This window comes from Pristiophorus japonicus, chromosome 10 (assembly GCF_044704955.1).
Source record: "Pristiophorus japonicus isolate sPriJap1 chromosome 10, sPriJap1.hap1, whole genome shotgun sequence".
Lineage (NCBI taxonomy): Eukaryota > Metazoa > Chordata > Chondrichthyes > Pristiophoridae > Pristiophorus > Pristiophorus japonicus.
Genome location: NC_091986.1, coordinates 19,923,868 through 19,947,645, shown reverse-complemented (window position 1 = coordinate 19,947,645; position 23,778 = coordinate 19,923,868). Strand labels below are relative to the sequence as shown.

The following is a 23,778-nucleotide window of genomic DNA, read 5'->3' as shown; positions in this document are numbered from 1 at the left end:
ATGACAAGAGATTTGTATAAGGTTATTTACATCTTGATGTGCATTCCCTGATCTGCAGCAGATTTTAAATCCAGTATTCAGGATTAGTATATTATCCTCAATGTAAGGCATACAAGAAATATACAAATCCAGCAAGGTGACACTAAGAGGACTGGGTATGAGTTAGTTCTCTTGTTGACTTTTCTGTGCTAATATGCCGCTGAAACTCTTATCGTTGCCATTGTAACCTCTGATCTTGATTTCTGCAATATATCCTTTTTCTTCCTTTGCTCTGTATGAACTCAGCTGCCTTTATCCTGCACTTAGCCCCTCTTGCCCCTCACTACCATTCTCACTGACCTATATCATCTTGCTGCTCCCCAGCACCTTAAAGGGATATTTTTCCTCAGCGGGTGCTGTTTGGAGGCAACGTGAGTGCAGAGCACTGCTCCTGTAGAAGTCCATCAGTGTTGGGATGTCAATACCATGGAAAGGGCAGACTTTGTGTGCTAATAGATGAGATGAAGATCCTGAGAGGAAGTCCTGGCACTGCCTGGGCATTAAAGGCAGAAAAAAAAGGTTAAAGGCATATGTCAAATAGAAGTCCCTTAAGAGATGCAGAAGGTGGGCAATAAATGCTGGCCTTGCCAGTGATGCCCATGTCCCATGAACAAATAATAAAAATCTTCATTTTTTTAAAGTGTAGGGTACAGGACTGTTTCCGGTCATTTAAATGTCATAAACTTTGGACTCTTTGGCAATTAAAAAGCCCAACCTAAGTTAGCTACAAACAACAGACTTTTGTCTACTGCTCAGAAGGACAGATAAACAGAAAAAGATACACTGGAACTGCAACAAACTAGAGACTTTTTGCAAAACAGAGACAGAGCAGGAGAGGTTACAGCTTTGGTCACTGCAATAAAAAAGTAACGATGGCAGAGAGGTCCCTTTATGGGCGTCGGAAATGTAAGTCGACAAAGTCACCTCTGGACTGTTGTGTTTCATCATCATTATCATAGGCAGTCCCTCGAAGCGAGGATGACTTGCTTCCACGCCAAAAAAAGGATGAGTTCACAGGTGTTTCAATGAAGGACCTAATATTCCAGGTCCCGAACTACATCCTAAAGGGTGGAAAATGCCTGTGTGTGGATTTTTTTAACATGTGGTGGCTGTTGCATGTCAGCCAAGACGACTGGAGAGCCGCTCTGCTGCACGGACCTAGTGCACACACATATCACAGTATGGGCTGACTCGCGCTGCCTCTGGGCCCCTGGCCCCGAACTCACGCCTCTCCTGAGCCCCGATTACATCTCTCCACAGTCTCTCGCTGCTCCTATATCCCTGTTGGCTGTACACCCTGAAAGGGACTTTCGAAATACTGTGACGCAAGATGGCTGGTCTGGATTAGGAAGAAACCTGTTGCTGGGAGAAACACGTGGGGGCGGATCTCTCCCACAGAAACTGGTGGGAGAAGCTGGGTCTTGAACACTGGCCTGCCAGCGGTCAGTGCCGTCAGAGCTGGGTGCTCTTAGGAAGGCCAAGGGACTCTTTTGTGTGTGGAGCCAGATTGTCTAGGGAAGAGAGCAAGGTGCGAGGACAAGATCGACACCTGTATTGTCTCCACAACGGTACAGAAATCAGGACTGATGGGCCATTTAACACTCACTCGGGAAATCTTGAGACATTGATCGGCTGGTTTTGTTCAGACCCCAGTACATCACAGATAACGCAAAATAAGACCTGAAGAAGCCAGAAAGGTTCCTCGGAGGCAACAGAACCATCCAAACCCAGCCAGAATTGTGGATTACAGGAGTATAACTGTCGAGCGTTTTGGAAACTCGATCTTTGTTCTATCACATCCTACGTGAAGGCACGTTCGTCCACCTCTCGAGAATAAGGACCGAGAGCGAAGCCTCATTTCTCCAACCCGATGGACTTCAACTTCAACTGGATCTCGCATGCTTCAGTCAATCACGGGGCCGTGGAGTTGAACCGCTGAGGAAGGACCAGCGTGCAAGGAAGGGCGGATTGGGTGAAAACTCAATAGTTGCATGCTCACCAACTGATCCACAAAAGTGCATGAGAGGGTGTCAGTGTGCCCTAACCAAACCAGGGGGGTTGTTTAGAGTTAGGTGGGTCCCGGGAGGGTTTAGCCCATGGGAAGGATTGGTCTGTTGTAAGGCAAATAAGGGAAGTGCACTGTTTTACTGGGTATTACTGCACTGTGTGATTCTACTTCACTAGCATCTGGCAAGTGGAGTGGATGTGTTGATCTGTTGTAATAAAACTTGTGTGATTTTGAACTCGAAACATTGGTCCGTGTCTCACCATAAGACAATCCGTTGTAACTCTTCTCACCCGTACATAAGAACAGGGTTAGTGTGCTTGCTGTAAGCGGGTGTTAAATTGGCTAACTGTGGGAGACCTATTGGCACCGGTCTCTGCGGAAAACCAACCTGTAGCACAGCAAGCAAAGCAGAGCCAATTTGGCACCAGTCATCGCCAAGTAAAAACCCTTAAGTATTTGGACCCTAGGGCGTGGCCTCGAAAATCTCGGGAAATAACCGTAGACTGACCACTTACAGAAACTTTCAGACAAAACCTCAAAACTGTATAAAAAGAGAACAAACTGTGCTATTGGGAGACGAGGCAATACGAAGAAGATAAGCAAAAATCACTTCGGTAGACACTCCTGGTCCTCCCCAAAATTAGGCTCTGGCCAATCCGTGTTGTGAGACGTGTTCCCAGCTAAGCGTATTATTTGGAGCTGTTGCTTATTGTTCAGCAATCGAATATAGTGTTTAGTAAACTTAATAACAGTTTCTGTGGTTGTTGGCTCCACTCAGGGTTCAAACTAGTAATAGGGTTATTTCCCTAAACATAGGGACAAACAATGAATAATAATGAACCTATATGAGGCAGAGCTTCTAAGGACCGGTACAAAGGCAGAACCAATGTGAAAGCAGTCGGTGGAAGAACAGGGACAACAAGTATGAAACACAATGGTGCAGGAATTTGAGGAGGGTGCTAGTTTGAGGCTTTCATGTTACTCTAGATGGCATGATACAGGTGTAAGTTCAGGGGAAAGGGGAATTCCTACTCTATGATAGGGACACAGTTGTTGGTGGCCCAGCAGAGGACTCACTCCAGTGTCCAGGGCACAGGCTTTGTATCAACTGGCTTGAAATAAGCCATATCGCAAAAGGAGGTGTGCACTGCACTGAACGTGGCCTCCACCTCGAGCACAAAGAACTAATGGTATTCTGCACTTGGTTTGAAGTGTCTTACCACTCCTTTGCTGACCTCCTGCGCCTCTGGCTCCTCGCAGCTGGTGAAGTCATTGAGGAATAGCAAGATCCAAAATGCAGCGAGCATGATTGGTGGTGAGGGAGCTCTCCAGGATGTTTCCCAGCGATGGAAGCCACCTGTGCAGCACTTCACCCCCAACTCTCTCTTCCTCGTCACTCAGACTCCGCGCTTTCTGTCTTGATGTGTCTGTTTTCATCTGTGTCCTTCTCTCTGTCTCTCTCTTGCTTGCTCTCCTCTCTCTCTGTCTCTCTCTCCCCCTCTTTGTCCTTCTCTCTGTCTTTCTGTCTCTGTTGCTCTCTCTCTGTCTCTCACTCTTTCTCTCTATATCGGTCGGTGTCTGTCTCTCTCTCTCTTTCTCTCTCTCTCTCACTCTTTCTATATCGGTCGGTGTCTGTCTCTCTCTCTCTCTCTGTCTCTGTCTCTCTCTCGCTTTCTGTCTCTCTCTCTCCTTCCCTCTCTGTCTCTCTCTTTCTGTCTCTCTATATCGGTGTCTGTTTCTCTCTCTCTCTCTCTCTCTCTCTCTCTGTCTCTCTCTCTCTCTCTCTCTTTCTCTCTCCCTCTGTCTCTACCTCCCTGCTAATGGAAGGAGTGAGATAGATGTTAGGACTCCCAGAGGAGAGTGTAATGTAATATGAACACACACACAGAACAGCCCCTGTTCATTCTGTCCATCAGCACGGGAGAGTTGCAAGTGAAGCAGTGTTGCAATATAACAGGTCTCACACACACTCCTTTCTATCTTCAGATTGAAAAGATTTGCCACAGACACTGCCCCTTTAATTCTGAGCAATGAGACACGGCAGAGCAGCGGAGTGAGAAATTGGGGTTGCTGTTTCCTCGAACTGAGAATTGCTCAAACATCCATTATCTCCCAACACAGCTTCCTGTTGTTTTCTGCCTCTCGGAGAGCACCCTCTCCACACTGCGCCCCACCCCATCATGGCCCAATCACCCTCTGTCCCACTCCCTTCCTCCCCCTCCCCGCCCTCTCCACACTCCGCCCCACCCCATCATGGCCCAATCACCCTCTGTCCCTCCCCCTCCCTTCCCTCTCCACACTGCACCCTCCCTATCATGGCCCAATCACCCTCTGAAGTAGAAGTAGAAAGAAATAGAAAGGTGACGTCGCAGCCAAGGGGGTAAGTGATTGGCTGGTGATTGGTAAGTAGCTTTTCTTTTTTCTTTTCACTATCAGTAAGTAACTTTTAGCACTGTTGTTGCCAATTTAAGTGTATCTAAGGGTTAAGTCATGGCAGGAGAGCTCAGACACGTGTTATGCTCCTACTGTACCATGTGGAAAATCAGGGACGCCTCTGGTGTCCCTGACGACTACGTGTGCGGGAAGTGTATCCACCTCCAGCTCCTGACGGATCACGTTGCGGAATTGGAGCTGAAGGTGGATTCACTCTGGAGCATGCACAATGCTGAGAATGATGTGAGTAGCACATTTAGTGAGTTGGTCTTACTGCAGGTAAAGGGGCCACAGCCAGATAGGGAATGGAAGACCAACAGGAAGAGCAGTGAAAAGAAGGTAGTGCAGGGATCCCCTGCAGTCATCCCCCTGCAAAAAAGATACACCGCTTTGAGTACTGTTGAGGGGGATGACTCATCAGGGGGGAGTAGCAGCAGCCAAGTTCATGGCACCGTGGCTGGCTCTGCTGCACAGGAGAGCAGAAAAAAGAGTGGGAGAGCAATAATGATAGGGGATTCGATTGTAAGGGGAATAGATAGATGTTTCTGCGGCCGCAACCGAGACTCCAGGATGGTATGTTACCTCCCTGGTGCAAGGGTCAAGGATGTCTCGGAGCGGGTGCAGGTCATTCTGAAAAGGGAGGGTGAACAGCCAGTTGTCGTGGTGCATATAGGTACCAATGACATCGGTAAAAAACGGGATGAGGTCCTACGAGGAGAATCTAGGGAGCTAGGAGCTAAATTAAAAAGTAGGACCTCAAAAGTAGTAATCTCAGGATTGCTACCAGTGCCACATGCTAGTCAGAGTAGGAATCGCAGGATAGCTCAGATGAATACAAGGCTTGAGGAGTTGTGCAGAAGGGAGCGATTCAAATTCCTGGGACATTGGAACCAGTTCTGGGGGAGGTGGGACTAGTACAAACCGGACGGTCTGCACCTGGGCAGGACCGGAACCAATATCCTTGGGGGAGTGTTTGCTAGTGCTGTTGAGGAGGAGTTAAACTAGTACGGCAGGGGGATGGGAACCTATGCAGGGAGACAGAGGGAAATAAAAAGGAGGCAGAAGCAAAATGTAGAAAGGAGAATAGTAAAAGTGGAGGGCAGAGAAACCCAAGGCAAAAAAACAAAAAGGGCCACATTACAGCAAAATTCTAAAGGCGCAAAATGTGTTAAAAAAACAAGCCTGAAGGCTCTGTGCCTCAATGCGAGGAGCATTTGGAATAAGGTGGATGAATTAACTGTGTAGATAGCAGTTAACGGATATGATGTGATTGGCATCACAGAGACATGGCTCCAGGGGGACCAAGGCTGAGAACTCAACATCCAAGGGTACTCAGCATTTAGGAAGGATAGACAAAAAGGAAAAGGAGATGTGGTGGTGTTGCTGGTTAAAGATGAAATCAATGCAATTGTAAGGAAGCACATTAGCCTGGATGATGTGGAATCGGTATGGGTGGAGCTGCGGAATACCAAAGGGCTGAAAACGCTAGTGGGAGTTGTGTATATCACTAAATATATTCAAAAAGGAGTTGGATGTAGTCCTTACTACTAGGGGGATCAAGGGGTATGGCGAGAAAGCAGGAATGGGGTACTGAATTTGCGTGTTCAGCCATGAACTCATTGAATGGCGATGCAGGCTCGAAGGGCCGAATGGCCTACTCCTGCACCTATTTTCCATGTTTCTATGTTTGCACCAAGCAGCAAAATTATTTGTTATTTATATAAAGCCAAATATAAAGATCTTTCTTCACAGCAATGGCCTATGGACTCTAGAGGAATCAAAGGATATGGGGATTGGGTGGGAAAGTGGAGTTGAGATTGAAGATCAGCCATTATCTTATTGAATGGCAGAGCAGGCTTGAGGGGCTGTATGGCCTACTCCTGATCCTAATTCTTATGTTCTTATGTCCTTGTCCCTTGGTGTCAGCTGTGGCTTAATTGATAGCTCTTCCACCTCATGAAGATTGTAGGTTCAAGTCCAATTACAGAGACTTGAGCATGAAATCTTGACTGGCACTCCAGTGCAGTGCTGAGGGAGTGTTGCACTTTTGGAGGTGCTGTTTTTCGGATGAGACGTTAAACTGAGGCCCCGTCTACTCTCTCAGGTGGAGGTAAAAGAACCCCTAGCACTTTTTCGAAGAAGAGAAGGGGAGTTTTCCCCAGTGTCCTGGCCAACATTTATCCCTCAATCAATATCACTAAAAAAACAGAATATTTGGTCATTATCACATTGCTGTTTGTGGGAGCTTGCTGTGCGAAAATTGAATGCCGTGTTTTCTACATCACGGCAGTGACTTCACTTCAAAATTAATTCATTGGCTGCAGAGCAATTTGGGAAGCCCTGAGATTGTGAAAGATGCTATATAAATACACATCCTTCTATCTTTCATTGTTCTTTCCTTCCCGCCCATCTTAGTCCCCAGCAGCACCGATCGTGCCCCTTCCTTAAAACTGCTCCCTTTGTGGATTCAGGCACATTAGCCTGTTTGAAGACATCAGCTTCTATTCCTAAACCAGCATTGTTACCTCTGGAGTACCCTAAGGTTCTATCCTTGGCCCCTGCCTATTTCTCATCTGCATGCTGCCCCTCCGCGGCGACATTGGAAAACACAGCAGGTTCCACATGCACGCTGATGACACACAGTTGCACGTATCTCGATCCCTCCACTGCCTCTGATTTGTCACGCTGCTTATCTGACATTCAGTGCTGGATGAGAAATGCATTCAGCCATCGTCACAACGTCCGTTTCCTGGCCACTGACTCCACCCCTCTCCCTGGCCACTGTCTGAGGCTGAACCAGACTGTTCACAACCTCAGCTTCCTATTTGACCCTTCTAACTCCATACCTTCTCCATCACTAAGCCTACTTCTATCTACTTAACATCACCAACTCCACCCCTGCCTCAGCTCATCTGCTGCTGAAACCCTCATCAATGCCTTTGTTACTTCTAGGCTCAATTATTCCAATTCTCTCCTGGCCGGCCTCCCACCTTGCATGCTCTGTAAACTTGAGCTCATCCAAAACTTTGCTGCCCAAATCCTAACTTGCACTAAGTCCTGTTCACTCATCAGGCCTGTGATCACTGACCTTCATTGGCCCCCAGTCCAGCAATGTCTTGAATTTAAAATTTTCATCCTTGGTTTCAAATTCTTAATGGCCTCACCTCTCCCTATCTCTATGACCTCCTCTAGCACAACAACCCTTTGAGATATCTGCGCTCTTTCACTTCTGGCATTTTGCACATACCCAATTTTTAATCGCTCCATCATTGGCGGCAGTACCTTCAGTTGCCTAGGCCCTAAGCTCTAGAATACGCTTCATAAACCTCTCCACCTCTCTAACACACTCTCCTCCTTTAAGATGCTCCCAAATCCTACCTCTTTGACCAAGCTTTTGGCCAGCTGTCCTAATATCTCCTTATGTGGCTCGGTGTCAACTTTTGTTTGATAACGCTCCTGTAAAGCACCTTGGGATGTTTTACTATGTTAAAGGTGCTATATAAATGCAAATTGTTGCAGTTGTATGCTGAGTACTCTTGAACTTTGACAGAGCAATCCATAGGTGCTCAGAAGGTAGATAGTTGAGCAGTAGTAGCTCCTGAGAGCTTGTTAGTAGATCAAGAGATGAAACTAGACATTCATCTTCTGAGCCCATTGAGATGACTAAAATATAACACAATGTGATAGAAGGAACAATGGGGTGGAAATTCAGTCTAGCCCAGTTTGAGGCGGTGACACCACCTGGTCGTTAAATTTAGCTACTAGCGTCCCAAGAGGGGAGTGGAGCGCTAAGGGATACATCCCACACCCCCCTTAGGGCAATAACACTGATTCCAGGGGCACCATCGCAGGAGTGCTGGTGAAGTTCTGCCGCTAGGAAACCGGCGTCCCAGTGCCTAAAGGGGAGGTCAGCTGGACCACCTGAAAAGCTACAGAAAGGCCAAGACAGCTAAGCCACAGTGCCCAGCATCCAGGTGAGATGCATTAATGGAAAACATTTCATTGCAACTGCCCACCTGCTCCCCCTCAGACATATCGCCCCGTCAGCTTCTCCATGACAGATAAAGAAGTGCGAGAGCCAACTCGAGAGTTGCAAAGGGCACGGGATCGGAGCAACAGATAAAGGAGCTAACTGGGAGCAGCACCAATAGACGGAGGGGCAAGAAGTAAAAACGAATCAAAGTGTGACGTCAAAGGAAAGAACATAAGTGATTGGTTGGTCAGTATTTCTCTCTTTTTCTTGGGCATTGGTTTAAATTAAGAGCCGGGATTAAAAACGAAACATTCAAAACTTGAAAATGAATTAAATAAAATACATTAGAGATGGCAGGAGAGGCAATGTGTCACAGCTGCAGCATGTCAGAGCTGGTGGACACCAGTGTGATCCAAGGCGACACAATGGCAGTCAGTGTTGGCTGCTCGAGGAACTTCGGCTCCGTGTTGATGAGCTGGAGTCTGAGCTTCAAACACTGCGACACATCAGGGAGGGGGAGAGTTAACTGGACGCTGTGTTCCAGTAGAGAGTCACACTCCGTAAGTTAAATAAGTCAAATTTGGTCCATGGTCAGGGACAGAATGGTGTGACTACGAGTGAAGCAGGTATGGGGATCGAGAATGCAATGATGCCCTTGCTCTTGTCCAACAGGCTCGAGGTTCTTAGCGCCCCGTTAGCGCCCCTCTGAGGTGGTAACGCGTGGTGGTAAGCAACCGAATTTCGGCCCCAAACTTCTTTTAGTAAACTGTTACATCTAACTCGGGGTTGGAATCGGGGGTGGGTGGAGGCTGAGGCCAATGGCAAACTGCCCGGACCTTGTCAGCGTGAGGCCCCAACATTCCTGGCGAGGCCTGGAGGAGGACGCCTGATCCTCCTGGCCCCACAATGAAAGTTTTTAAAAATTGCCGACCTATCTTTTTGAACCTCTTCCAGCCTCGACTCCTCTCCCTGGTCCACCAGGCGGCTGCCCCGCTCAGGCCCATGGTTAAAATAGCTGTCAGGTCACGGTGGCAGCATCGGGGCCTGCCTGAAACTTGAAAGAGGCACCCTGCCACTTTACAGCCCGTGTCCCTCTCGCCCGTTAGGAAGAGCAGGTTAAAACCATGACCTGTGGGACATACCGGGTGAGTCCTACAGGTGATTTTAACTACACCTGTGGGAAGAATTAAAATCCCCCTACAACTATTTTAAAGTTGCACCTGTAAAACAAGTAAATCAAGGAAATCAAGTGCCCCCTGATTAAAGGGGGGAGGGGGGTGGGCACTAAAACTGACAAACTTAAACAAATTAAACTTTAGACAGTCAACTGGTTCAAATTAAAATTTGGTTGCCGGGGTTGCTGATGCACTCCAGTCCCTCTGGTGCCAAATCCCCCCGACAATACTATGTCAATAATTTCATTCAGTGGTATTTTTAGAACCCCGGTACAAATTGAATGCTCAGAGCTTTATAAATCAAAATGTAGGAAAAAATGTATTTAAACATTATAATTTATATTTGAGCTATAACGTAGAGCTCCCAAATTAGATCACAGATTATCAGTGAGTTGGTTTGCACCTTTGGAGTAGGTAATAAAATTAGAATTTAATTGATTTTAAACAATACTAATTTTCTATTCAAAATGCATTTCAAGTAATGAAAACCAATCTTCCCATGCTGGTGGGGAATCTCGTCCGTCAGTATCATGAAATTGTGGGCACACTCTCCAAGGTTTCCCGTTCAATAAAGTTAATGATGAAGCTCTAACCAGGAATGTTAGAATTGTGCATTTGCAAAACTAGCCCTATAATGCCATGCTGTGTTTCATTTTACATTTTATTAATTCCTTAACGAGCTTAAAAAGAGCATGCTGTTTCCTTGCGATGCAGGTGATTGAAGCCATTTCAAAATTCTGTCACCATGAATGTAGTAGAATATTAATGACACACTCAGTAGATCTTTTGAAGTAAGGTATAGTAAAAGTACACATGCCCTTGGCAAGGCAAGTTTCACATGGGAAAAAGTCCTCTCATCATTTGCAATGTAACAATAAAAGAGCACGTCCATGAATCACCTATGCAACTGATTCTGATTTAACTCGCAGATAAACAAACATCACATATTAGAGCAACAACCTAACAATATTCCATTAACTTTATGATGAGCATTCAAACTATTCTACCACAATAATTGGGCATCTAAATAATTTGCTGCAGCTGAATAAAGCTGACCTATTTTATTCCCCTGTTTTTGTGTTCACTGAGATTTTGTGCCCACTTACTATGGAGGAACCAGTGAATAATAAAATGTATACATTTGAAAGTGTCCCCAGTGCAGCTTTAATTGAAAATTATGTTCGCAAGGCCTTTAGCCTCGCAAATTTGCATCTGAAAATAAAAAAGTCTCCCAGATAATGAAAGTACTCCGAGCATTCTGACAATGAGTCAAACAGGTGTTAACATTTTGATCCTTTTATCCATACAGCAATGCCTAACTGCACTCAGCACTTTGAAATATTGAGTGCACCATTGTAAGCTAAAAATGCACACAACGGAGCAACGATTCGGAAATCACCTGTGTTAGAAATTATTTTGTGTCAAGTGCCCCATCAAAGTTAATCACATCTCAAAGTACTTGTCAGATAAGGATATGTGTTCATATTGGAGTTTAGCTGGAACAATGGAGGGGCAGAAAACTGATTAATAGACCAAGCAGCAATCACATTAACTGGTGTGATGGTCCAGGGCATCTCCTGTTCCTTTGAAATGTCAGGCAGGAAACATCAGCTTAAATTAATGAGCAGTTAAACCATCAAGATGACCATTATGTCAAGGTCTGGAGGTTTGGTGAGAAGGAACCTCACTTCAATATATCATGTGATATGATTCACATTAAAGGGAAAGGTCCTTTATGGAGGCATGAAGGTCTAGGATATGTGACAGATAGGTAAGGAGGGATACATAAGAACATATAGCAGCCATTGTGTAGTTAGAGCTCACGGGACAGACAGAAGTCTAACACCTACGGAAACCAAACTTGATCAGCTTGGGTCTACAGGAAACAAGGTTGTATAACCGTCATAGTTATTATACTGTTGGGGATCGAATAATAAACTTGCATTTAGAAAATATGCTCGAGCCTGAACCATGAGGAATCAGTTAATTGAGTTGAAAGAGATTTCCTTACAACCTGCAAGAATACTGCTCAATGAACTAAAGCGGAATAAGTACATTTCTGTGAGCTATTACAGTTGTGCAGTACGGAATTTTCAGTGAGAAATGGAGGGAAAGAGCAGAAGGTGTAAAGCAAGACTGACAGATCAAGAACCGCAAATCATAGTAAATGACAAGCAACAAGGCAAATTTCTCGCTACAGAAAGCAGGAACAAGCTACTGATATCCAGAAAAGAAAAAACGCAGGGGAGGCCACCTCATCGCACGGGGAGGAGAGTCTGGAAGAATATTGAAAGGAAGGTGCAAGATTTGTGAAGAAAAGTGCCAAATGAGAGCTGAGAATGCACGAGGTTAAATGCACCTTATCTTATATGGAGATAGCCATATATTCTAGGTTGCCATTGATGAATATCAATGGTAAGTTATTGGTTTCAGATGACGCTGCATGAGTACCTTTGTATTCATAATCTGAGTTGAGATTTAGATGGCAATTATTTCAAAGCGATAAGAGAGACTAGGGAGATTTGAGAGGCCTTGGCAAATGGAGTCTTGGGAGGTACCAATAGAGTAGAACTGTAACTATGGCCATGATTTTAACTCCAGGTGGATTCCACGCTCAGCCCTGAGTTAAAATTACAGTCGGGTCTCAATGATGTTTTTGGGCCGCAACATGTACATGTAAAGAAGGACCCAGTTGGCTTCGGACACATGTCTTTGCTACCTACTCAGGAGAGCAGGTTAAAATTGCAGAAGTTGCGATCATGGTGGTTTCGGACAGGTATGAGCCAGGGCGATTTTAACTGCCCACCCACCAGGTTTCTGCTGAGCGAGTAAGGTTAAAATCTCGCCATTTGGTCCAAAGAGGAATTCTGGGAGAATGGATAAAAACACGCTGATGTTTTGTTCACTTTACTGCATCAAATTACAGCACATTGATATACACGTAGGCATATGTCAGCTTGAATGTGCAAAGTAATTTCACCCCCACAGTGCGATAAAAATACAGAATTATATTTGTGATAGCTTTCAAGTATTTTTTTTTTTAAATCATTTATCCCACAAAGTTCAAAATACACTCTAGAACTAAATAAACTGTCTAACTATTCAAGGAAGAGTGCAATTGATATCCATCACCACAGCGAGAACAATGTAGAATATTTTGGAAGTTAAATTTGTAACAGTCTTGGGTCTGGTGTCCAGTTTCTTTATGCAAATGATATCCAACACATGTCACAGGTCCGATACAGAAGCTCCCATTACCCAGCCCTCAAAGTCCAGGAGGATTGGAAAAGTCCACTTTCTCATTGATCGACTTAGACCAGTCAGGGCTAGACAAGTTTGAAAACAGGTTGCAGCCAACCATGATGAAAGGTTTCTCACAGGTATATCACTGGAGCCAGGAACGGATGCTAATGGCTTAAACGGAGGGGTTTAGAAGCAGGAAATTAGAACTCAGGCCAGAAGTCTGCCCCTGATATCAGAGAGTCAACGCCACATATCTTTATATGCCTCATTTGAAGGGAGTGTCAAAGATTCCTCCACAATTTCTTCAGACCACATGGAAAGTCTCAAGTTGGATGAGTCACATTCCACTAATGGTACTGCAAACAGAATGGGAGCACAAACACAAAGGCCAGCTCCAGAGCTACACAGGCAGTGGATGAATTGTAATAAGGGACAATATATTAATTTCAACAAACACATTGGGCCAAATCTTCCTGGAAAAATAACGGTGCGTTCACAGCATCTGCGTTATTAATGCACAAATCAGCCAGCAAGTTCAGGGGATGAAGAGATACCTCGTGAGATGTGAATCTCCATAACTTGCAGTTTGATTTATGCCTCCCCACTGTTTTCCTCACACAAATGACATCTTGACCTTAGCCTCCCCATTATTACTCAGAACATTGATTGCACATTAAACACGTCACAGAAAGTTAGGGCTCATAATTAATAGCGGAACTACCCATTTAATGATTTGATAATTGTTAATGCAATACAAATCAATCTCTCCGGGGACAACAATTTAAACTATAGAGTTTCATTCCTGTTGGTAGTAAATTATTGTTAGAGATTTTTAAAATTAAAAATGTAACATTTTTAAATGTTTTTCTTACTTATTCATTTTGTCTTTTTTCCTCTCTCTTAATCCAATTTTTTTTCCTCTCCCTTTATTTCTCTTTCTGTACCTGATTTGATCCTAAATCACCTTCCTTCACAGTCATTTCTCAATCCTTAAATCCCATTGGTTAAGATCCCAGATGCCCCAATGCCCTCATAGCGCTATTATTAGCTCGCATTTCCCGGACGTTGTGGTTCCTGATCCTCCTCAGATGATTACAATAACTATTAAAAAAAAAAGATTTTTAGTCATATTCAGAGCTATTTAAGCCAACAAGGACACACTTCAGTCACTTTATATGTATTTTCCAAACCTCCATTAGTGCCTTACTAGAGAGCCAAAACCTCCTGATGCAGTAATTGTATAATGTTCCTATATAGGGTATTTTAGACCTGTACACTCTCCCTCAGATGGCCCTCCAGTTGGGGGTCCAAATCTCTTGTTCATCCAAATCCAACTCTCAAAGGACAATGGCCACAATGGGAAAAACATACGTTGCCAACCTCTTGCTCGATTTTCTTCCATCTATATCCCACTTAGTCATGCTTTGAATGTAATTTTACATAGGATTCGATGCTGGGGATGTTGGCCTGGGCGAGAACACTGATGTTGGTGTGTCTATCCTCCCAGTGGATTTGCAGGATCTTGCGGAGCCAGCGTTGGTGATACTTCTCCAGCGCTTTGCGGTGTCTATTGTATATGATCCACATCTCTGAGCCATATAGGAGGGCGGGTATCATTACTGCCATGTACACCATAAGCTTGGTGCTGAACTTGAGTCTTCAAACATTCTCTTCCTCAGGCGACCGACTGCTGCGCTGGCACACTGGAGGCAGTGTTGGACCTTGTCATCGATGCTCAGGCCAATATCCCCAGCATCGAAGCACTGACCACACTTGACCAGCTCTGTTGGACTGGCTACATTGTCTGCATGCCCGACACAAGACTCCCAAAGCAAGCGCTCTACTCGGAACTCCTATAGGGCAAGCGAGCCCCAGGCGGGCAGAGGAAATGTTTCAAGGACACCCTCAAAGCCTCCTTGATAAAGTGCAACATCCCTGCTGACACCTGGGAATCCCCGGCCAAAGACCGCCCTAAGTGGAGGAAAATCATCTGGGAGGACGTTGAGCATCTCGAGTCTCATCGCCGAGATCATGCAGAAATCAAGTGCAGACAGTGGAAGGAGCGTGCGGCAAACCAGACTCCCCACCCACCCTTTCCTTCAACCACTGTCTGTCCCACCTGTGACAGAGACTGTAATTACCGTATTGGACTGTACAGTCACCTGAGAACTCACTTTTAGAGTAGAAGCAAGTCTTCCTCGATTTCGAGGGACTGCATATGATGATGATGATGATGATGACATAGGATTACATAGTATATAAGACATAGAAACAGGCCATTTGGCCCAACCAGTCTATGCCGGTGTATATGCTCTACTCGAGCCTCCTCCCATCTTTCCTCATCTAAATCTATCAGCTTAACCCTCTATTCCCTTTTCGCTCATATGCTTGTGTAGCCTCCCCTTAAAGGCACCACAGACCCAATCCACTTCTGGACCGGGGTCAAGCAGGGTTGCGTCATCGCGCCAACGCTTTTCTCAATCTTCCTCACTGCAATGCTCCATCTCACGCTTAACAAGCTCCCAGCTGGAGTGGAACTAAACTATAGAACCAATGGGAACCTGTTCAACCTTCATCGCCTCCAGGTTAGATCCAAGGTTGTCCCATCCTCTGTCATCGAACTACAGTACGCGGACGACACTTGCGTCAGCGCACATTCAGAGGATGAACTCCAAGCCATCGTCAACATCTTCACCAATGCATACGAAAGCATTGACCTTACACTAAACATCCGTAAGACAAAGGTCCTCCACCAACCTGACCCTGCCACACAGCACTTTCCCCCCGTCATCAAAATCGATGGTGCGTTCTTGGACGACGTGGACCATTTTCCAGACCTCGGAAGCCAACTATCAGCAAGGGCAGACATCGAGGACGAGGTCCAACACTGCCTCCAGTGCAGCAGTGCAGCCTTCGGTCTCCTGAGGAAGAGAGTGTTCGAAGACCAGGACCTCAAATCTGGCACCAAGCTTATGGTCTAGAGTGCTGTAGTGATACCCGTCCTTCTATATGGCTCAGAAATATGGACCATATATAGTCGACACTTCAAAGCGCTGGAGAAATACCAACAATGCTGTCTCCACAAGATCCTGCAAATCCACTGAACATAGAACATAAGAACATAAGAATTAGGAACAGGAGTAGGCCATCTAGCCCCTCGAGCCTGCTCCGCCATTCAACAAGATCATGGCTGATCTGGCCGTGGACTCAGCTCCACTTACCCGCCCACACCCCATAACCCTTAATTCCCTTATTGGTCAAAAATCTATCTATCTGTGATTTGAATACATTCAACGAGCTAGCCTCAACTGCTTCCTTGGGCAGAGAATTCCACAGATTCACAACCCTCTGGGAGAAGAAGTTCCTTCTCAACTCGGTTTTAAATTGTCTCCCCTGTATTTTGAGGCTGTGCCCCCTAATTCTAGTCTCTCCGACCAGTGGAAACAACCTCTCTGCCTCTATCTTGTCTATCGCTTTCATTATTTTAAATGTTTCTATAAGATCACCCCTCATCCTTCTGAACTCCAACGAGTAAAGACCAAGTCTACTCAATCTATCATCATAAGGTAACCTCCTCATCTCCGGAATCAGTCTAGTGAATCGGCTCTGTACCCCCTCCAAAGCTAGTATATCCTTCCTTAATTAAGGTGACCAAAACTGCACGCAGTACTCCAGGTGAGGCCTCACCAATACCCTATACAGTTGCAGCAGACCTCCCTGCTTTTTACTCCATCCCTCTCGCAATGAAGGCCAACATTCCATTCACCTTCCTGATTACCTGCTTCACCTGCAAACTAACCTTTTGGGATTCATGCACAAGGACCACCAGGTCCCTCTGCACTGCAGCATGTTGTAATTTCTCCCCATTCAAATAATATTCCCTTTTACTGTTTTTTTTTCCAAGGTGGATAACCTCACATTTTCCGACATTGTATTTCATCTGGGAGGATAGAGGCACCAACGTCAGTGTTCTCGCCCAGGCCAATATCCCCAGTATCGGAGCACTGACCACAGTCGACCAGTTCCGTTGGGCAGGCCACATCGTCCGCCTGCCCGAGACAAGACTCCGAAAGCAAGCACTCTATTCAGAACTCCTACATGGCAAGCGAGCCCCAGGTGGGAAGAGGAAACATTTCAAGGACACCCTCAAAGCTTCCTTGATGAAGTGCAACATCCCCACCGACACCTGGGAATCCCTGGCCCAAGACCACCCTAAGTGGAGGAAGAGCATCTGGGAGGGCGCTGAGCACCTTGCGTCTCATCACCGAGAGCATGCAGAAATCAAGCGCAGGCAGCGGAAGGAACATGCGGCAAACCAGACTTTCCTTCAACCACTGTCTGTCTCACCTGTGACAGAGACTGTAATTCGCATATTGGACTGTACAGTCACCTGAGAATTCACTTTTAGAGTGGAAGCAAGTCTTCCTCGATTTCGAGGGACTGCCTATGATGATGAAATGCATCTATACTATTCGCTTCAACCACTCCCTCTGATAGTGAGTTCCACATTCTCATCACCCTTTGGCTTCTGGTTTCTTCTGAATTTCCGATTGGATATCTTGGTGACTATCTTATATTGATGGCCTCTGGTTATGATCTTCAACATAAGTGGAAACATTCTCTCTGTATCCACTCTATCAAAACCTTTCATAATTTTAAAGTCACGCCTCAGCATTCTTTTTTCAAGAGAAAAGCGCCTGTTCATCCTTTCCTGATATGTATACCCTCGCATTTCTGGTATCATCCTTTTAAATCTTATCTGCACCCTCTCCAATGCTTCTATATCCTTTTTATAACATGGCGATCAGTACTGTATGCAATATTCTCAGTGTGGTCTAACCAAGGTTCGATACAAGTTTAGCATAACTTCTCTACTTTTCTATTCTATACCTCTAGAAATAAACCCTAGTGCTCGGTTTGCTTTTTTTACAGCCTTTCTAACCTGTGTCTCAACTTTTAGTGATTTGTGTATTTGTACTCCAAGATCCCTTTGTTCCTCTATCCCCATTTGTATTAGTGCTGAAGTAATTTTAGAAATTTTTATTTGCAGAAGGTAGTTCTGCTTTAAGAGTTGCAGACTGCCTGGTTCAGAAGGATTTTATTTTCAGAAGGCAGTTCAGCTTTAAGGGCTAGAGACCGCCTTGAAAATGAACGGCCTAAGTTTAAGGAAAGACAGCCTCGCTCAAGCGACGCTAACTTCAGCCCGCTGCTGGCAGACTTTGTGCTCAGCAGCGCGATAATCATGAGGCTGTGCACTGCAACCATTTAAATTAGCAGGCAGCATCAAATTGACGTCCTGCCTGTGCGTTATGAACGGGCGTTGGCATATCTCGTATCGCGCTGCCCATTTTCTTGCATTATTGAATTTCCCAGCCAAAAATGCTCAGCAGATCTGACTATATAGTCAGAGGCTATAACAGTATTTAAAAGTTAATTCGGTAAGTGTTTGCAAATGGGGGGGAAAAAAATAAAGCTGTAGGGAAAGGGCAGGTAAAGAGGATTCGAATAGGACAGGATTAGAGTATGTAGCTTCTGCGGGAGAGCTAACACCAGCCCATGTGATGGGCCTGACGAAGGAGGACGGGAGCCTGATGTAGATAATAAATAGTAATTTTCTGTTTTGGGGATTCTACATAATTCAGCCGACAATAGATATTGGACACGTTCAATTCACCTTTGGTTCAAAACGCTGTTAACTTAATTGGTTTCTTATCAAAGGCAAACAGCCTTCCTCCCACAGCTGAGACAACACCAATTGCCCTGTTAAAGCCTTGAGAAGGAAGCTTTCATTTTGGAGGAACTGATTTGCTACTGATTTTAAAGCTATGAATAAAAAGCAAGGACAAATATCCATTGTTGTTATAGAAAAGCCCCAGCATTGTACAGTATGTATAAACTTCAGACTAGTGATCATCAAAAATGAAATTTTCAGTAAAATTCTGCAGAAAAAAATTGACATATCAAGAACTGGAAAGAGGAATGTTACAAAAGCTTTTATGGTGTGACTTTAAAGAAAGTACAAGATGTACTTATCTTTTAATAATGTGTAAATTAATGTAATTTGATACAATTAAATAATCTGCAATATTTAGAATATATCACATGTAATCATATATATATTTCTAATTTTGGCGTAGTGTATATTCTGTGCATATTTAATTTCTGGCATATTTTCCATGAGCATTATAACCCACGACAGCACAGATTTATTTATGCAGCTGAGCTAAGCGAGGGGCCTAACTTTGCTTGTTTATTCACTTACCTAACGAAGGGAGAAATTTGGAGAATTATTTGAAGGAGACTTTTTTAACAGAGGTGATTGGAATGGCATTAGAACAGTTATAGAAGCAAAATTTATGATAGCTTTTAAAAGGAAAGTGGATGAATATTTGAAAAATTATATAAATTATATAAGTGGTTATGGGGAAAGGGCAAGAGAGTGGGTCTAAATAGATAGCTCTTTTAGTTGAATTAGCACAGGCAATATGGGCCGAATGCCTTCATTTTGTGCTGTAAAATTATATGTAGAAATTAGGCTGTGCAATGCCTGTTTTTCAGCTGCCACCTAAGACCCCAAAATAGCGGGCAGGAAGTGTGCAAACAATTCCGGCTGGAACTGCACCACCCACCATATTGAGCGAGGACAAACAAGATTGGTTTACAGACTGGGCTCAGGGAAACTAGCCCTGCAGAACTCCTGCAACAAAAAAGGTGAGTTACTTACCCGATTGTGGATTCAGGAGGAGCAGGCTCCCCCCGACTCCCGATCTCACAGACCATCCATCCACCAATAGCTACCATGCCACACTGCACCCCCCACGGCCACCAATCGCTTACCCCTGGGCCGCTGGGGCACTAACAGCGGCTTATACTTTCAATCATTACCTGCGTAGCTTCCTCCCGCAGCGCCATTCCATATGGGAATGAGGTCCGAGGCCCAATATCCGGGGCTCCTCGGGCCCTACCATTCATGCTCGGGGTGAGCACCTTGTGCAGGGGGAACACCCAAACATGGGCGGATGGGTATAATAGGAGGCCAATCTGCCACCTCTCATTTTACACCATTTGACGTTAAATTTTACTCTCTGTCTTCCGAGTGTTTGACCCTATCAAAGAATCAAAACCTTACTTAAATTCACCATTTCCCGCAGCGCCATTCATATTAGAATGGGGTCCAAGGTCCAATATCCAGGGTTCCTCGAACCCTATAATTCGTGAAAAAGTCAAACCAGATAGCATTATTAATAGCTGAGGACAGACCCAATCATTTAAATAAGGAGTGGCACTGAGAAGTGAGTCACCTGTATCTTTTGAAATGACCTAAAACTAATTAGAAAACATTACTAGGATGTAAAAACAAAATAGTATAAAAAATCTTTTTTTTTTAAACGCAGAAAGTAATTAACAGCGTACGCTTCTTCACAAAACAAATTAAGATGTCTCAAGAAAAGTTAAATGGAAAAAAAGGAGGCGGCACACTTCAGAGACAAAGCCGTGGATATTCCTGGATGAGCTGGAGTCGAGACATTAGCAGCTTCTGGTCAACAAAAAATCCAGGCTGCCATGGAAACTAAGGGCTAGACTTTCCACTTTGCTGGCTTTCGCCCCAAAAATGGGCAATGTTCCAGCCTTGGCGATGTGTCAGCCTTACTGATCGCTGGCACATCAATCACCACATGGGCTTGACAGAGCTAGGCCTTTTTTTGGATCGTGATTTTCGCCTCGGCGATAGCCCAGCGATGTGAAATGGGCGAAGCGATAGGCCAGCGATGTTACGTGGGCCGAGCGATAGTCCAGCGATGTGGAACGCACTAGCTTCCTTAGCAATGGCCTTCTGCACAGGCGTGGGTTTTTTTTCTGGACAGCTTTTCCTGTGTTTTGGGAGGTCAGGGGTCATCCACACACGCTCAGTAGGCAAACTGAGGGGTAGAGAGAGAGAGGATCGAGAGAGAAGTTGAAGGCAGAGGGGAAAGAACAGGTTGACGGTAGAAAAAACAGATAAATACCAGTATTTGTCAAAATAATAGATACTATTAACAGTATCACTTTAGAGGACAGAGAAAGAGCAGATTGACAGTAGAAAAAGCAGATAAATAACAGTTTTCAAAGTAATAGAGAGAAATAACTGACTCTGATCAGAGTTTACATGATGTGGAGGAGGTGAGGAAGAGGACCAAGCCATTTTCTGACGAGGCCAACGAGGCCTTCATCATGGAGGTGCACTCCTGGTGGGCCCAATTAACCCTGGGTGCGAAGGGAAAACCCCCACCCCGGGCGTATCAGAAGATATGGGGCGAGATCGCCAATGTCGTCTCCTCGGCGTCACATGAGGCGAGGACGCCGACCAATGCCGGAAGTGTTGGAACAGCCTGGTTGCTTCGGCAAGAGTAAGTAGGATTTTTTATTGTAAAGATACATATTGGTTTTAAAATTAATCTCCTGCATTGAATTTAAGCTTGTTATTCTTACATATATTATATATATTCTCTGTTAAGATCCGGACAGGGCTATTAACCTGCCTGTAATGTTGCTCACCACTTACACTGGGGAAAAGCTGTCCTTGCTCACTGTCTGCCCTGGGAGACTTTGGGACATTAGCTCCTGTCATTTGCCGAGTTCGGTGGAGATCAATTGTGGATAAAAACCCTATTAGCATATAACTATGGAAACTGTTGACTATCCATTTTAGTATCTTAGCTCATGCCATGCTCTTGTCACTTTTGCAGAGGAAGTTATTGAACAACAGGAGGGAGCAGAGGCACACCGGAGGTGGCCCTGTTCAGCTCCAGGAGCTGTCGTCGATTGAAGAGAGAGCAGCGATACTTGTGGGGACCGAATGTCGCTCAGCCACCACCCGTGGTCTTGCAGAGCAAGATGTTTCTTTTGAAGATGAGGTTTTATGAAAGGCTATCATTGAAGAATAATAAGTTGGATAGTTCAGTAGATCACATTAGCTGCCACTCGGAGTAGTTGGGGCCATTAGTATAGATGCATTTAAGGGGAAGCTAGATAAGCACATGTGCGCACTAGGTCCGTGCAGCAGAGCAGGTCTCCAGTCGTCCTGGTTAACCTTTGCCGCTGGATAAAGGCCTAGCTCTGTCAAGCCCGTGTGGTGACTGGTGTGCAATGGTCACCAAACGTTAAAAAAATCCACGCACAGGCATCTTCCACCCCCTCAATTGGAGTTCAGGACTGGAACATCGGGTCCTTCACCGAAAATCCTGTGAACTCGTGGAAGCAAGTCATCCTCGTTCGTGGGACCGCCTATCTTGCAGAGCCCACACATGCACCAAGTGAGTGTTTTAAGCAGTGTTAAAGTAATGTAAAAGTAATGTAAAGAAATTTAATTATAAAATCCGAACTATATCATGTTATGCATGCTGCCTCTCTGCTACTCTCAGATTGACAACGTAAGAACATAAGTATATAAGAGCAGGTGCAGGCCATCTGTCCATTGTCCCCTTCTCTGTTTGCTCTCCATACAGCCCCTTATCATTCTGTCTATCTCCGACTGATCCATCCTCCAAAGCTCTCTGGGGCACTGAATTCCACATATATACTACCAAATGATGCATTAATCTGTAAGGTCTCCCGGTCACATTTATTGTAGTACTGCTGCATCTCATACGAATGCCAGCGCAGCGAAGGACTAACGTGTACCCTTCTGTTCTAATTGTGCTTTGCAGTTCGGCCAGCACCAGAGGCGCCAATGGAGCCACCAAGAACAGCGCTAGCACTGGAAGTGCTCATTAACATGGGTGTTGAGGAGGACGAAGAGGGGCCGAGCAAGAGACAAGTGAGCTGGAGGAGATGGAGGAGGAATTGGTGCAGGAAACTGACTCAACTGGGGGACCTGCGGCGGCCATGAGTTTGTCTTCAAATGAAGAGGTAGAGAGACCAAGCAGCATGCAGCTGGCATTAGTGTCCTCGCAGACCCCATGGAGGTCGGGTCAGTGAGGTGAGCACACGCCTACCCTGGCCGATCTCATACAGGGCTTGACTCATCTGTGCGAGGAGACCGTCGTGATTAGTTGCAACCTTCTTCAGGCGTTTGTGGCCTTCACGGAGGACTTCTCCCGGGTGTCTCATGGAGATGCGTCCGCAGACTGCCATCACCAATGTCTTGCGGCTGGCGTTGTTGGCAGAACACGGTGCTGCACCCGAACGTACCGTGATGCCGCAGACCACAAGCACCAGCACACAGGCGAGTCAGGAGGATGTAATTCCTTCTGACTCGGAAGGCGATTCCCTCGCTTCGCCTTCCCCTCCAACACTCCCCCCCCCCCCCACCCCCCCAACAGGCGATCGCGCCACCACCACCCCTACCTCGGCAGGAAGTCTCGACGTTGCCTGCTACACGCCAACGTCGTCTCGGTACCACCTTGGGCGGGTGGGGCTAGGACACGGGGACGGAGGCAAGGGGGACCGGACCTGGAGGGAAACATCGCCGCAGGTTGGGAGGGGGAGAATAATGTTTTTATTTAGTTGATATTGTTCAGATTGTTTGTTGCTGCTGTTTATTGTTGTTTCAATGTTGGGATGTGGGTTGGGGGTGGGGTGATGGGTGGGTGGCTGTTTAGGTGCTCTTTTAAAATATTTAAGAAATGTCGTTATTGTAATAAAAACATTTTATTTCAATTTACAATTGTTGTGCAGTGTGTTCTAATAACGTTAGTTAGGGTAAAACATGAATGCAACTGTTGTAAAACAATGGCCAGGCCAGACCAGGCAAGGCTGAAATGTAATTCAACACAAACTCATCTGTTGATTTGCCGTAACCGTAACTGTAACTGTAACTGTGACTGTGACTGTCCCCAGTGTAAGTTCATGCAAAGTGTTCATTTATGAGCTGCTGGCACAACAGCTTTGCAGCCGCGTAACTCCCACAGGGTTTCTCCAGTCTTCCG

General features: G+C 45.4%; 1 long non-coding RNA gene across 1 annotated transcript; it reads left to right on the top strand.

Annotated features, from left to right (window-relative positions):
* The first annotated feature begins 18,117 nt into the window (after positions 1 to 18,117).
* Positions 18,118 to 23,196, top strand: LOC139274693 (uncharacterized). Its single transcript, XR_011595566.1, has 3 exons — positions 18,118 to 18,309; positions 19,430 to 19,582; positions 20,266 to 23,196. It is a non-coding gene; the product is annotated as an uncharacterized lncRNA (long non-coding RNA).
* Positions 23,197 to 23,778: the final 582 nt, after the last annotated feature.